The sequence below is a fragment of the Centroberyx affinis genome, unplaced genomic scaffold (assembly GCF_046629955.1).
Source record: "Centroberyx affinis isolate AG114_WGS23_722 - 3 ecotype Tasmania unplaced genomic scaffold, CSIRO-AGI_Caff_v1 ptg001691l_1, whole genome shotgun sequence".
NCBI lineage: Eukaryota > Metazoa > Chordata > Actinopteri > Beryciformes > Berycidae > Centroberyx > Centroberyx affinis.
In genome coordinates, this window is record NW_027280109.1 from 106,254 (window position 1) to 121,587 (window position 15,334).

The window sequence follows — 15,334 nt, forward strand, 5'->3', positions numbered from 1 at the left end:
AGCCAGATAGTGGGAGGAGGGAGCAGTGGTGGGTGGTGGTTTGATGGAAATGGTTGAATGATGATCTCTAAAGGACTAATTACGATTTGGGAGGGAAGCTGGAGGAGCGGGAGAGGAGAGAGAGGGCAGGAAAGGAAAAAAAAAGGCAGCCAATGAAATGCAGCTTCTCTGATTGTGTATTTATGAACGTGTGGTGTTTGGAAAGATGTGTTTTAGAGGTGTGTGTGTGTGTGTGTGTGTGCTGAGTGCAGAGACAGTAGGTGCAAGGGGTTAAAAAAAAAGGTGTGCAGAGGGATGCATGTTTGTGTGGTAAACATAACGTGACAACTTAATTATTTGTGTCCGCATATGTCTATGTGTGTGTGCAACGGGCGCGCGCCTCTGAGCTAGCATGCGCGTGTGTGTGTGTGTGTGTGCAGCGTCTGCATGTTAAAGTACGTGTGTGTGTGTGTGCAAGACAGCGGCAGCTACATCGTTATCATCTTTCTCATATGACAGCGTTAACACCCGAGGCGCCAAACGCAAGCCGTGCGGAGAGCAGCTACTGTACGGCGCACGTGATCGCCGCGGGGGGCAGCAGCAGCTCTCTGCACCCTCATTACAACATCCACCTGCGCTGGGCCAACAACACCAACACAAGCCAGTACAAACCCTTTGAAGATGCCACCGTGCAATGCAGACTCTGTCGCGGACTCTCGCTCTCACCTTCGTGGTACAGAACATGGCGGCGGGCAGCACACACCGACACCCAGCGCGGTCCCCGTCCGGGCTGCTGGGATTGGGTGTGGCGGTCCAGCCGGCGTACTGGTCCCGGGCCCCGGGTGTTCCCCAGCGCTCCCGCCGTGAGCTTAGGCTATGTTGGCTGGCCTCCTTTCAAAAGCTGTAGTCCAAAATCTCAGTTGCCCATATGGCCCAACTGTCTGTCCATCTCCTCTCCCGTGCGATGGCGATGACACGGTATGCCCTCATCTGACTCGTAATTAGTCACGTGGGTTGGCATGTAATCGATGTTGGCCCGGGTTCATCGGTGCTACGGGAGTGGCCCTGGCTTCACTGGACAGAGCGCGGCAGCTTTATCCCACCGAAATACTGATACCAGACCATGAACGGAAAATGCTGCATATATAGAAGAAAGCACTAGGTGTTGTGGAGTTGGGTGTCTCTGCAATAAGCCGGCCCAGTGCAGCAGAATGTAGAATATGATAGTGGATTGATTTGCTATTAAGGGCAAGCTGCTCCCCGTATACATGAAATCAATGAATGTGCGTTAGTAGTGTGCAAACAGAACTGACAGTTTGTACTGCTTAAAGTGATGCTGATATAACCATGAAATTGGTGATTCTCTGTTATCTGTTGCCCGGGGCTCAGGTAGAGGCCCTACACCTGCAACACTGAAATTCTTCATATTGGATTTCGGTTTTACACTTGTTCAAGCTGAAAAGTTTAATAAGATAAAGAAAGCGATTCACTTAAAAAAAATCAGCAAAGTGACTCGTTTTTTTTATATATATTGACAGAATCTGCTTTGTTTGCATTTGTTTATGTGCTAGAAGTGTGATTTTCAGACATGTGGCAATGGCAGTGAATGGATAGAGAAAAAAAAACAATTCTCCAATCGTCTCTACCGGAGCAACAGATAACAGAGAATTGTCGATTTTGGGGTGTTATCATGTCCAGGAAGCTTCACAACCCAAGGTACTACCAAAGTTCACCATCACTTTAATAGTCTATTTTGGCTCAAGCTGTACCTGTTTATCCATGGTGGCTCTCCTTAGAGGAACATCAGCGATCGCTACGGGCTGATTGGCCTTTTTACTGCTGTGACATCCATTGGCTGGGGACAAACAGATTATAATGTGTCCGTTATTGAAAAGATTGACAGATGAAGGCTTATTTTTGTGCAATAACTTGACAATAATGAGCAGGCGGGGAGCAAGCAATTGACAATTTGAGAGGCAGTGTATGACTCAATTATAGTGAAAAGGTCACATTCTGCTGAGGTTGTAATGTGACGTCTTAATATTGGGGTGTCCAAGCAGTAGTTTGCATGTTCACAAGTCTCCTCATTCATCTTCCAGACAGAAACCGATTTGTTCGCCCTCGCACCAAAGCGACGAGCATTTCGCACAGCGTCTGTTTAATGCTACGGGGGATCTCAAAGGCCAAGATGTGCCGTTATGACTCTCTTGGGGAAATGACTGCTGCTTATTCTAGGTAGGTGCTGCATACCTCCTCTTCTCCTCCAGAGCCGCATAGGAACACATACTGTAGGGATGCCATTAATGAGACTGGCCTGGGGGTTATCTCTTGCTTCACCCAGCCCAGTTCTGTAGCAATGTCCCCGGTTTCATCCTACAGGCCACTAATGGTTCTTCATCGCCTGTGATTCATGGGCTGTCCGCTCGTCGCATATCAAATCGGCCCATCTCCAGCTGAAGGTAAACACGTGAGCTTGGCAGTGTGACGCCCCGAGGATACACATCACAGATATGGACACTGGCTGCAGAAGGACCAGGCTGCAGAAAATGGAGGGGAGTCAAAAAATGGCGATGACGCTCAGTGAGTTTAAATGGACATTAAATAATCTATGGCCTTTATCGAGCTCTATCGACGACCGAGGAATTTCAACATTATAGACAGGTCTCTGACACTGACAGATTACGGTGGCCTGTAATTGACATAAATAATAAAGTCACATTATCACAGTAGAGAGGAGTGAGCTAGCTAATTAGAGCAGACATGCGTCACTGGAATAATAATACTGCTTTGTCATTTTTTTGGTTTGAGAACGAGGCTTTTTAGCCTTCATAGCTGAAATGTTTTGCAATGCCAGTCGCTCCCTCCATCCTCTATCATGGAGCATTTGAGGGGTTGGAAGTGTCTTGAAACTCCAGTGGGTGGGGGGTTTATGTTCCAAATCGGACTACGGACCAGAAAGTGAGTTCTGAAAGCCAGGATATCTCAGCAGCTGGCCAAGTAATCGTTGAGACACTGGTATTGATCAACAACCCTATCAACCTCCCGCAGATATATTATGGTAATTTTGTGCAAGGGGACAGTGAAAATCTTCCTTGTTACATGTAGCATTTTTAAACAAATTAATTGTAGTAATACCGTGGTGTAATGACCATAAACAAATGACACCATGGTGGAGGTGATTGGGAGCCTCTATCTCCTGTTTTCCCATAAATCATGTTGCTTCCTGTTGAAAAGAAGATGTCGCTTCTTTGGTGAAAAGTCTTCTCTTTCACTTTACTGAAGAGGATAAACATGCTGAAGGTGATTTTTCCATCGGCCTTTCACTCCTTCCACCATCTGCTGTTGCCAGAAACTCTGAAAGCTTTAGCTCCGTTTGCTCTGGAAGAACAGAACCTCTTCGTGTTTTGTGCCGTAAAGCAATCCAGCGGATTTCCCGCCAAATCTGACCCAGCGTCACACAATGTAAAATACAGTAGAGTCCAGTAGAGGCTGACAATCTTCTCAGTGGTGGTCTCATATGTTCACGACCATTATACTAATGTCTCAAAATTATTGTGGTAATGATTTATCGACGTAAACATGATACAAACGGCACCTTTAAGTGTGTGTGTGTGTGTGTGTGTGTGTGTGTGCACTTTGGGGATGTATTGTACGTTTGCAAGGGCTTGAGTGCAGAGTGGAGATGGTGGGTGTAAAGGATTTGAAAGGTGAGATGTATGTGAAACACCATCTTATCTCAGCACCCTATCCTGTTGGACGCTGCGTCACTCTGCCTCTCTGTCTGGCCCAGTCGAATCCAATCCCCGGTTTCCTGGTTTCCCTCTCCAGGGCGCCGGTATTCAGGGTCAGAGGTGGCAGGAGATATCCAGGCAGCACTGATCTAAACCTGGCCTTCATTACCTCCTGTCTCCCCTGGGAGGAGCGCACTTGTCTGGGTCGAACGCTGACAAACTCCCCTGCAGCTGACTGCCTCCCCACTCTTTTTTTTTTTTTACCTCTAAGTGTGTTTAGGCCACATGCCAGCAGAAAGAAGACAACCATCTGCTCTCCGCTAAGAAGATGTTGTTAGTAAGGATGTTGGCAGCAATGGCACATTTCAAGCCACTCATTAAGGCAATAGCACCAATTGATGTTCATGATAATATACACAGCACTGAAATGTGGAAGGGACGGTTAGAGGGAAAAAAAAGGCTCCGTTTTACCATATGGCGAGGAATTGTGTCGTGCCAGTGGTCTCTGCGGCTCCCCGACTGACAAGGAGGGACGCCGCCATGTTGTTTCTGGAATGACACAAGGAAAGAGTTAAAAGAGAAACAAACAATTTCACATGGCATCAACTCCTTCACAGCGTTTTTTTTTGCACATTTTGCCCATTTTTCTGTATGGATGCCACCTCCGTCTGGAGTTTTGATGAAGGGACAGCTAGTAATGTAATCAGCACTTTTTGTAGATATGTTAAGTGAATGTGTAAAATCAATATATTGATAAGATGTAGTGTTTATGCAACACCTATGTATACACCCCAGGACATTTTCTGTACATATGTATGGCCTTCTCTAGAACTGTTAATGTGAATCAACAGTGTGAACCGATACTGGTATCGGTATCGTTGCCAATACCAGGCTAAAATTCAATATCGGTATCAGAGATTTTACCCAAGACTAAAATCCGATACCCAAAGCCATGAGTAACATGTAAGAAATTAAAGCAAACTGTCTTGATTTTATGCATTTGTGGCCCATATTTCTCAAATGGTGGGATTTTATCTCAATAATTTTGTCCATTGACCCCAATACTCGGTATCAGCCGATACTTAAGTTTTCGTACTCGGAATTGGTAGCGGCATTGAAAAAATGGTATACAAAACACATTTGCACATTGTGTATGTTGTGTATGTAATAAACGCAAAACCATTTATTTGTTATCTCAAAATAACAAGATAGTTAAGTCGTGATCTTGAGATAACGGGGTTACAAAAAAATATGAGCAAGCATGTCCACTTAAGACACACCAAATGTGAGGAGGGCAAGGTACGCTCTGTGACGTTTATTTTCTGAAAAACAAAACAGGGAGAAAGATTCTGTTTCTCTATGTATATGTTCACTGTCTATCACACAAGCAACTGCAAATCATTCCACTTAGTGGAGCAGGAGGTCCTTTACGCTGTAATAGCTGTGGGTGAACTGGTGTTGCTCTCTGTTGTTGTTGAATTCTGACGCCCGATCAAGCCGCTTCTTCCAAAAGAAATATTAGAGCATATATCAGCTAATATGTTTTGGCAGTGCGGTTACAAACATATCTGGTGGCAATAATTCCCTCTCTCCAGTTAATCAAAACCAAAGCACTGTTCAAATGAGTGTGTATGGAAAGATAAAATCCTTTCAAGAAGCTGTAACCGAGTTGGAAATGTATATCATGTCACATTAGAATTCATAACACATGGTCATTAATTATGGTACACATTAATCCTGTGTATGGGAATTACTCTCTTTTTCATGCCCATTCATTCAATCCCCCGTTCTTTTCCTTCATGCTGACTGGATCGACACGCACTCTATCTCAAACTTAACTGTTTATGCCAATCCCCCCCTTTTTTTTTTTTTTTTTTACAGCCTGTTAGGCTAAATGGTTGCTGCCAATACAGTTTCCTGAGCTGATCAGCATTCATTCATGTTCTTACTGGCTCGTTCCCCGATTCTCCAAATACGCTCCCACCCACAGCTGACTACTAAAGCAACAGTGAATTATTTATCACTTAGATAGATAGATAGATAGATAGATAGATAGACAGATAGACAGACAGACAGACAGACAGACGGACAGATGGACAGATAGATAGATAGATAGATAGATAGATAGTAGAGTTGTTGCTACCAAAGTAATTGCCATCATAAACACACAATTCAAGTTTTCTTAGTCATTTTTTTCTAGTCATTCCCAATCACACTGTCATGTTTGCAATCCCAAATGGTCCAAGAGCCGAGGTTTCATCGTCTTTTCCCCATGAGATGATTCAGACTAAAAACAACAAGCTGCTCTGCTAATTATGTGAATTTAAACACCGCAGTACACACTGGCAGCGCTCTCCGTAACAGCCTTCTGAAAAGATTTTAACTCCACGGTTATGCCATGAAACAAAACGATGCTGTAACAATGTGAAAAGAGACTCAAAGTGACTGTTGCAGCATATGGCTGCTGAAAGTAAAAATAGCCGTTGGGTATTTTTTTTCTCCTCCGGTGTGTGGTTGTGCGCCAGAGAGCAGTGCGATCCCCTGCCAGAGCTGTTGTTGATGCAGCCTCGGTCTGTCCCGCAGGAGCCTGTCCTGTCCCCCTGGACTCCCTCCCAAATGAGGTGCAAAACACACACACACACACACACACACACACACCAACACACATGTTTATGAAAGGTTGCCTGCCTATTAGCCATGGTATTAATAGAGTTCCTTTTCTTGTCAGTTAACAGTGTTTTACAGTGGAAGACAGTTATAGAAATGTCCCTGCACCACTGAAGCCACGGATCACACTACTGCTGAGATACTGGCAGAGCTGCTCGGCCTCCTGTGCCACACGTTTAAAATAATCAGATTAAAGTGGATCGGATATGCGGGCCCCTCTTCACATGAATGGACTGCAGTGACGACGATGAGTCGGAGGAATGGTAATGAGCCCTCAGAGCTCACAGTGTTTAGAGTGAGAGCTAAACACCGAGGTAACAAAACAAAACACTGAGAATTAGATTAGATTGCACTTTATTGATCCCCCAGGGGAAATTCGGGTGTCACAGCAGCACTGTACAGTGTAGTACAGGAAGGTAAAAAATAATAAGGTAAGTACAAATAAAAATAGTGCAGAGAAGATATAAGACAATATAGATATAACACTATAAAACTATGAAGATAAACAACATAGATATAAAACTATTCCAAAGTGTCTCAAGTGTCCAAAGTGTCTCAAGTGGTATGTCCAGCTGAATAAAAAACAAAAAGTCCTGTGTAAGTTTGAGGCTAGTAGAGTGGTGCAGAAAGGATAATGGCAATAGATAAATATAACACTATAAAAACTATGAAGTGCACAATATAAAACTATTAAAAAAAGTGCAAGTGGCAATGTGAAGTGGAAATACTCGGTTCACTGCATGGCTACTCATCAAAAGTAGGTTACAGCATTTCATCTGCAGATCAAATGCAAGCCAGGAGAGTCTACTGTGTCTACTGGAGTCTACTGGAACTGGCAGATTGGAGTTTTAGTTCTGGAGGCATTAGACTGAAGGCAAGTGAAAAAGACAAGAGGTAAGAGACAAGGAAGCTAATATTCTGAAGCCTAGCTCTCTGCTACTAACTGAAAAAATACAATCTAGTCATACTAAGTTATCTATGTTAGCTAGTTAGCCTAACTGACCTTCCAAGTTCAAACTAGCCATACTAGTCTATAGCTATCTAGGTTAGCTAGTTAGCTTGCCTGCTCATGAATACCATGGTCATGAATGAATGAATAAAGAAGTAATTGCCATTTGTTAATTAATATTTTAACCACAGTTCCCTTTTTTCCATTCAAGTTTGCCAGTTAGCTAACTTGCGCTCTGAAAAAAAAAAAAAGAGATTATTTGGCTCTGCCCATTCAGTTTTAAATCAGCCAATGAGATTCTGCCTCCATTCTGTTACATCACCAAACGGCCATCTTGGTAGGAATAACAGGTGATTGTAATAAAGTAACAGCCAATGAGCTGTGTGTATAAAGCACCATTTTGGTAGGAAATGCATGTGACATCATGGGAATACTGTGCACTGATCCCAGGTGATCTTCGGGGGCGGGAGGAGGGTTGCTGTGTGTGTGTTGACACACTGCAGCTTACCTTTGCTGGAGCTGTTGACGTAATACCTCTGTCCCTCAGGTGACATGTAGCATCTCCAGCCTGGAGGAAGAGGCCGGCTGTCAGGCTCCTCCCTGGAGGCCGGGCTTATGCTCGCTGGCTTCTGTCATAAACAAACACACATTTCACCACCACACCACTAAATGTGCCAGATTATTATAGTCCATTTAAATTAGGGCTTAAAACTTGAAGACCCCATGAAATGGCATCTTTACTTCCTGGATTTGATGCATTTCCTTTTGAAACAGGATGTTGGGGCGGGACATAATGCAGCATTCAAAAGTCTAAAGTAACGGAATATGAATCAGGGAGAGAAAGGCAGTTTTACTTGATGGGAGGGGTGGGATTGTTAAAAAATCTGCTGGTTTTATTGGTAAAGATACTGTGATTACCAGGAAGTAAGAGTAATGTGAGTTCATTTCATGGCGACTTTAAAGGGGGAAATCCACTCCGACTCCAGTAATTTATGGGCCGTCTCATTACGTAATCTTCGCAATTAGCGGGTTTGCCTCCTAATTTTCCATCAAGCTACAAAGTGCCACAGTGTTTCTGGGGGCTAAGTCAAGCCGCGGGAGAACGATCTGTTCTAATTAGTAAAAACTTCATTAACTTGATTAATTCAGAACATATCCAGCTATATCCATGAATGAAGAAGAAGTAATGTGTGGATTCTGCTGTAATGTTCGCTGCACGATGTGGCCATTAACCACCGAGGCTCCTGAGGGCCAAGGGGACGGATGTTTTCCTCTCAGTGAAACAGCCCGACTCAACTGCATCTCGGGACTATTTTAATTCCTTTTGAGCAAAGGAAGGTTGAATGAGAACGTCTATAACGCTCTGCTGCCTCTTCACCAAAGTTTGAGCCTCAAAAGTTGCGAGTTACACCCATCTCCAGGCGCTTACATATACAATAAAATGCAAATGAAGCATTCACGGCAGGTTTTCCCTTGTAAATGATTTTCCTTGTAAATTATATAAATTATCAAATTCCCATTCCCGCTTTTCAGCATCTTCCACTCCGCTCCGGTAAATGGTGTTATTCATGTGGTGAAATGCGATCCTCTGTGTGGATAAATAATGATAAATGCTTGCTCTGCCTTATCAGCGGCGCCCAGGAGCCTCCACCACACAGCCATTATACAAGTTCTCCGACTACACTGGGGCCAGAAATTACTGCGGTGTGCTTTACAAGGCAAAAGTCATTCTTAATCTCCTGGGATCGCCGGCTGACTGTTCATTTTCGGACGCAACAGTGCATGGCCCATTCAGCTCTGTCTGCTGTGTCTGAACTCCAGGACAGGACAGTGCACTCCAACGGGACATCTAGGGGTGGGGGGGATGGGGGTGGGGGTGGCTGGGGGTGGATGGACAGATAGATAAATGGGGGGATTATTAATGGAATGATAAAGCGGGGAGATCGTGTATACACTCTGCTGCCGGGGCCGACGGGGCAGAGTGGGCGGATGTAGCCGTTTGATGTGCAACATAAAAGGGATCGCTCGCGTTCTCTCGCTCAATCTTTCTATCTTTCTGCTTTTCCGATTCAAGGCGGCCGGCCTCGGAGTTCGCTGCGAGCGCGACAGATAGCTTCCAAGCTCCCATCGCAGTCTGCTGCAGCACATCAGCCGCTGACTGTCTCCTGCACAGAACAGATAACCGAGCTCTGCTGACATGCCCGGTTAACGACGACCCCTGTGAGGGCCGGTTTTATTTCATGCATTAGACCCAAAGCTGGGGATGAGAAATGTAAGAAACATCCACGTTCAGTTATGTCATGACTAAATCAAAATAATCACGATTTTGTTTGCTTAACGATCCACCTTCAGATATGTAGATAATAAATCTTATCGTGAGATTTTTATCTGTTATCTCTTCATCCTGAGGATTTCACACGTCCCCCTGGCAAGGAGAATTGCAGCAGAGCGGCATCCGAGCTCCCAGAGAATCTTAAAAACCCGCAGATCCTCAAGATACCCCCTGCCAAATCCCACAATCCTCTGGGGCGGCGCTCCCGGTGTAACCCCGAGAGCGGGGATCTAAACTCCACTTGTGTTTGCTCAGTTCTCTCTGAATACCAAGAAACCGAGCAGACAGGCTGTGTCAGACTCCCACAGAGGGGAGGATGCCTCTCGCCGCTTCGCTCCGCTTTAGTCGGTTCACAGGGATTGACTGGGAAGGGATGAAAGCGTCGACCCCACTCTCTACCTGGAAAATAGGATTAATGAACCTCAACCTCCTTATGGTGGTGAAAGAGAAAAGCACCAGTAACTGATGGTTGATTTTTTGTCCACTAACCTCATTCAATCAGCTAGGTAGAGCCATAATTTCAACCGTTTCACAAGAGCTCATTTTTTTGATATAGGGGGAATAACATTTTTATTATAAAGATTAAGGCATCCCTGCTTTGTTTGATTGAGTCCATTAGAGAATGACAGGGACAGGACAAGCAACAGTACATCATGGAAAGCCCCAGTCAGAAATGTACTGTTCAGGTTCAAGGTAAGACAACAAATCATTTTCTGGTAAAACTGCATGAAAAAATCTGGGATATGGCCTAATGTTAACTCTCACCCCCCTACACACAAAAACGGGGTAAAGTTTAACATTATCACTAAAGAAAATCTATTTGGGGCTCTTAATCTGGCTGCACTGTACATAATCTTAAATATTCAAAAAGGAAAAGGCTTTTGTGTGTAATTTTAGATAGTGCTGAACAAAGTTAAAAGCCCTATTTTTTTTTTTTTTTTTTTTTTTTCACATGGTTTCTCTCTGTGCCCCGGGGCAGATACTGACTGTACTGGGAGTTTGGAGCAGCAGCAATTATAAAAACAAGAGGAAGCCTTGGAGAAGAATCTACAGCCACTCCACGCAGGATGTTGATAAAAAAAAAATACAAAAAAAGTGGAGGACATGAAGAAAGCAATGATCCCTTTATTTTCTCCAAGGCTAAATGAGCATGTAGCAGTGGATGGCTGAGCCTGCGGTGTCATGACAGGTTGCCTCTTCGTCCTCGGAGGGAAACAGAGCTTTGGCGAGGATGTAAAGGAAGAGGGTTTTTTTTTTTATTGAGCCTGAGTGCACAGCTGCCGTCAACAGAGAAACATTTGGCATCTTGCAACCAACTGGGAAGTTTAAAGTGCTTTGGCAGGCCCGGCTGTGACAGAAGATGCGGGATTTGAGGAGAATAGGTGGATCGGGATTGAAACCGACAGACCGAAACCAACGGAGACTGAATACTGCCAGGAATCTTACACATTTAAAAAGGATGCAATTAGTCCTTTCAAGTGTTTTGAATTAGCTGCTCTGGGGGAAGCCACTCGCACATCTAACAGTACATAAAACACAATAAAATAGTTACAAATAGGCAAACAATGACTGTGAAACACCTTGTGCTTTATTAACAGGTGCAAATCTAATACATTGTTTTCAAGGGTTTTAGAAATCCCTGATGACAATATTTATCATCTGCCATGCCTTCCATAGCTTACTGTACTTATATCCTATCCTATCTGACTCATTAGAGTATTAGTTATAAATGGCTGTTATAAAACCATGTTACCAATTTTGTTGATTTTCATGTTTTCGCCTCAGTTGAAGGATTACATGCTCCTCAGAGGGTTGAGAAAATTCCCCAACCTCTTGGGCCCTCATATGAAACCAAAAGAAAATCCACAGGATAAAGTCAAAAAATGCATTGTGATCAAGCTAAAACAAGGCTGTTTTTTCTTAGTTCCTGAAAAGTTGGCATTTTGGCAATACAGGGTTTTCACCTGACAGACAAGGAAGCATTAGCAGGCCAGTGAAATGAAGTTCTTACCATGCTGCCACACTGTTGTGCTCAAGTTGAAGAAATCAAAACGCCAAAGAAGCTGAGAGGTGTCCGTTAACCAGCCAGTGGACATGTGACTGAAGGCGACAAGGCTTCTTCAGAATGGAAAGCAGAAACCTTTTTACACTTATGGGATCTCATTACTGTCCAAAATGATCCAAAGCCGGCATGGGTCACAGCTAAGGACACAGAAGGAATGGAGACACACTGGAGATCTTTCAACCCAACAGCTTTCTTCTTTTTTTTTTATGTGTAAAAAAATAAGAGGCCTGGAAGAGAGACACGCCTCGGTTTTAATCAGAGCAACACATTTTCTATGAGTCTTTGTTGAGTGTGGAACAGATGGGAGCGTCCGGCGGCTCTCGCTCCACAAAAGCCCGCACTGTCCGGCCGAGCCGCCATGCAGCGGGACGCAACAAGGACTTTTCTGTCTCGCCAGCTTGTCCTTTCCTTGTAAATCAAATTGACCCTACATATAGTGCGTGTCAGTCTCGTCGCACTCGATTCAAACAGATGAGGGCCGTCTCTCTGAGGAGCAGGCAGGCTGTCTGGCAGCTGGGACAGGCATCCAAATAAAAGAGGGATGAGGAGGGAAGTTTTTAAGCCTGAAGAGAGCAGGCATTTCAAAACAGCATCACAGTGTTCAGATGGATTTTCCTACTGGTTTTACAATGGTATATAAATTTGACTGCATCTAGGAAGTAATGACCCAATGCAGGAAATCAGATTGGGTCACAACTAACCAAATCACAACTATTAATAAATTATTAAGCAATTAATCCATAGAGTCTTTTATATATGTGGGATCCCATGTAATGTAAAGGGTTAAAATCCAGATCCATATTATACATGGATGGTCCTTTGAATTATGTCAAGTCAAGTCAAGTCAATTTTATTGTCCCAGATGAGCGATTTGTGCTGCAGCAAGTATAAAAACACATATGACGACATAAAACATGCAGTATCACATAGAAACACTGATGAAATTCATTTTCTGGATGATGTTTTCATTCTTTGGCAATCTATGTCTGTGTTTGTATTTATTTAGTGATTGTAGATGGTTTTAAAAAACAAATTTATATAACAAACTTTTAGTTGTGTATGGGATACATTCCAGAGTGAGACTGCATGGCTTGGCCTTCATCCTCTTCCCCTTTAACCCCTTTAATGAAATCAGTGCTGTCAGCTGAGCGCAGGGGAGGAGAGATGCTTCAACTATATACAGTATATGTGGAATCATTGTAATTTCAAAAATTTCCGGGAATTTCCTCATCCTACTCTATATTCCTACACACCTGCACAAAGAACACTGGATGTGCGAGTGATCCTGTTTTTCTATACAGTACTTGATGGTCTAAAATACTGTGAAAACCTCAACCTCAACCTACTTGTATGTTATGTCTTGACCCATGTGAAACTTGAATTCTTACTGGGACAATACGTTGAAAACGTACAATAGAAAAACCGACCTCAACAACTGGAAACATATATTTCATGATATTTTATGATACCATTGTTTTTGCATCCACTCACCCAAGCCTTCAGGAAAGAATTTTATTCATAATTGAACATCTGAACACTGTTTTTCTTTGTTGCTCACAGAAATGTTCTTTGGCTTTTATTGTATCAGGAAGGGAAATGAAATGAACATTACTTAATTAACCTTCTTATCTCACTGGCAACATGTCATGCAAATTCAGGAATAATAATAATTAAAAAAAATACTTTTATTGTATTTGAAAAAGAAGCCAAACCATTTGCTGTATAAAAACATTTTGACCTCCACTAATAGGAAAAAAACATCAATTTGTGTGTATTTTTTTCAAACCTTTTCAAACCTCTTTGGCACATGCCTTTTTGTTTCCCTTTGTTTTGCATTGTCTTCATTGTTCTTTTTTATGGTGCAAATAAAGAAAAACCTAAAAACCTAAACAGCTGGTGTAGGGCAACTTTCCAGTCACCAGCCCTCTTCTGTAACCTGAAAACCCCCTTTACCTACAGATGACAAACCTTTGATGTGATGCTGGAGGAAAAGGCTTTAAAAAGCTCTTCATGTTGGACACGGATACTACATACCTCTGGAATATATCCATATATATCCATGGACTGCATTTATTACTTGCATTTATTATTTGCACTTAATATTCACATGTGGTTTGAATCACATGTGAAAAACCAAAACACGTGTCCAAAAACCACCTGTGGTTCAATATCACATGTGGGAACACTCTCATGTGGTTTTCCACATGTGATTTCCACATGTGGTTTTTCTGTAAGGGTCTCTATTGTTGTATATTATGTACATTAACTTTATTTTATTTACCAATTTTCTTTTATTACCTTCCTGTACTTCCTGACACATACTGACTTCCTTGGCATTGTCCGCCAATTGCTGCTGTGGCGCCTGAATTTCCCCCAGGAGATTAAAAAAGTGCGATCTTATCTTATCTTATCTTATCTTATGTTATCTTATCTTATCTTATCTTATCTTATCTTAGGCTCCTTGGTGTTGCCTGGTTTGACAAACACTTTGGAAGGACGTGCATGGTGATACAATGAAGTTCAAAGAGTCCGTCTGATGCATCAAGACGTTTGTTGTCCATCAGATATCAAATGTGCAATCAAAGTGAAACCTAACCCCTGCTGGCAAAGCCACTCTGATGCTGCGTTCAAATCCCGTCCCGTCCCTCACCTTGCTGTGACATTACACTTAAATGTCTTGATAACCTTCAGCAAAAGCTTTGTCCAAAACACGAGCCAGAAACAATAGACAGACAAAAGACTCACAGATGAATAACAATACAGTTCTCATAATGCACTGTGCTGTTTGGACTGGACGGTCGCCACGCTCTCATTGTTAAAACAACTGTATCCCACTCAGGCTTTGATGGCCCGTATTTCCGTCCCAGCTGCCTGCAATAATCCTTTAAAAAGAATATAATCAATCCTCTTCAAATCCCCTTTTAAAGGTTGTCTGCCTGTTCGTGTCCGGACACTAATCACACTAGTTATCTATATCCACCAAAATAGCAGTTGTAAGGCACTCAAAACATGTTGGGTATTTAAGGGGAATATTTAGCCTACTTCTATAGAGATATGCAGGGCTGTATGAACTGTTGTCTTTGGTGGGATCTTATAGATGTTGTTTAAATAACCTGTGGCATCGTGTCAGTTCTGTTAATAGCAATACAGTGGAGGTTGATCTTTTTCAATTTGCAGGATGTGCATGGAAATACATATTGAAGCTGGCTAATTAGCTTGTTACTGTAAGTAGAGCTATGGGAATGACGGAAATCACAATGCACTTTTCTTTGTAATACAGTGTGGAAGTATAAACAGATATGTAAACAAATATTTTAGCGGGGGCATGACATTAAAGGATAAGGCTGGTGTTTTTTAATGCATTGCTTACCGTCAACAAATCCTATGAAAATAACAAAATCAGCAATGATTTTAAACCGGCTGTAAACACGTTTGCGATCTCAGGAAAGTAGTTCCGCGAAAACAGTCCCCAGCATAATGAAGAATTTGTTCCCATTTGAATTTGATTTGATAATAACTACAACAGCCTGACTTTTCGTGGTAACAGTTAGCAATTTTTAAAATTGAAACTATGTCTTTGTGAGCTGTAGTTCAAGGTTTTTAGCTTACAA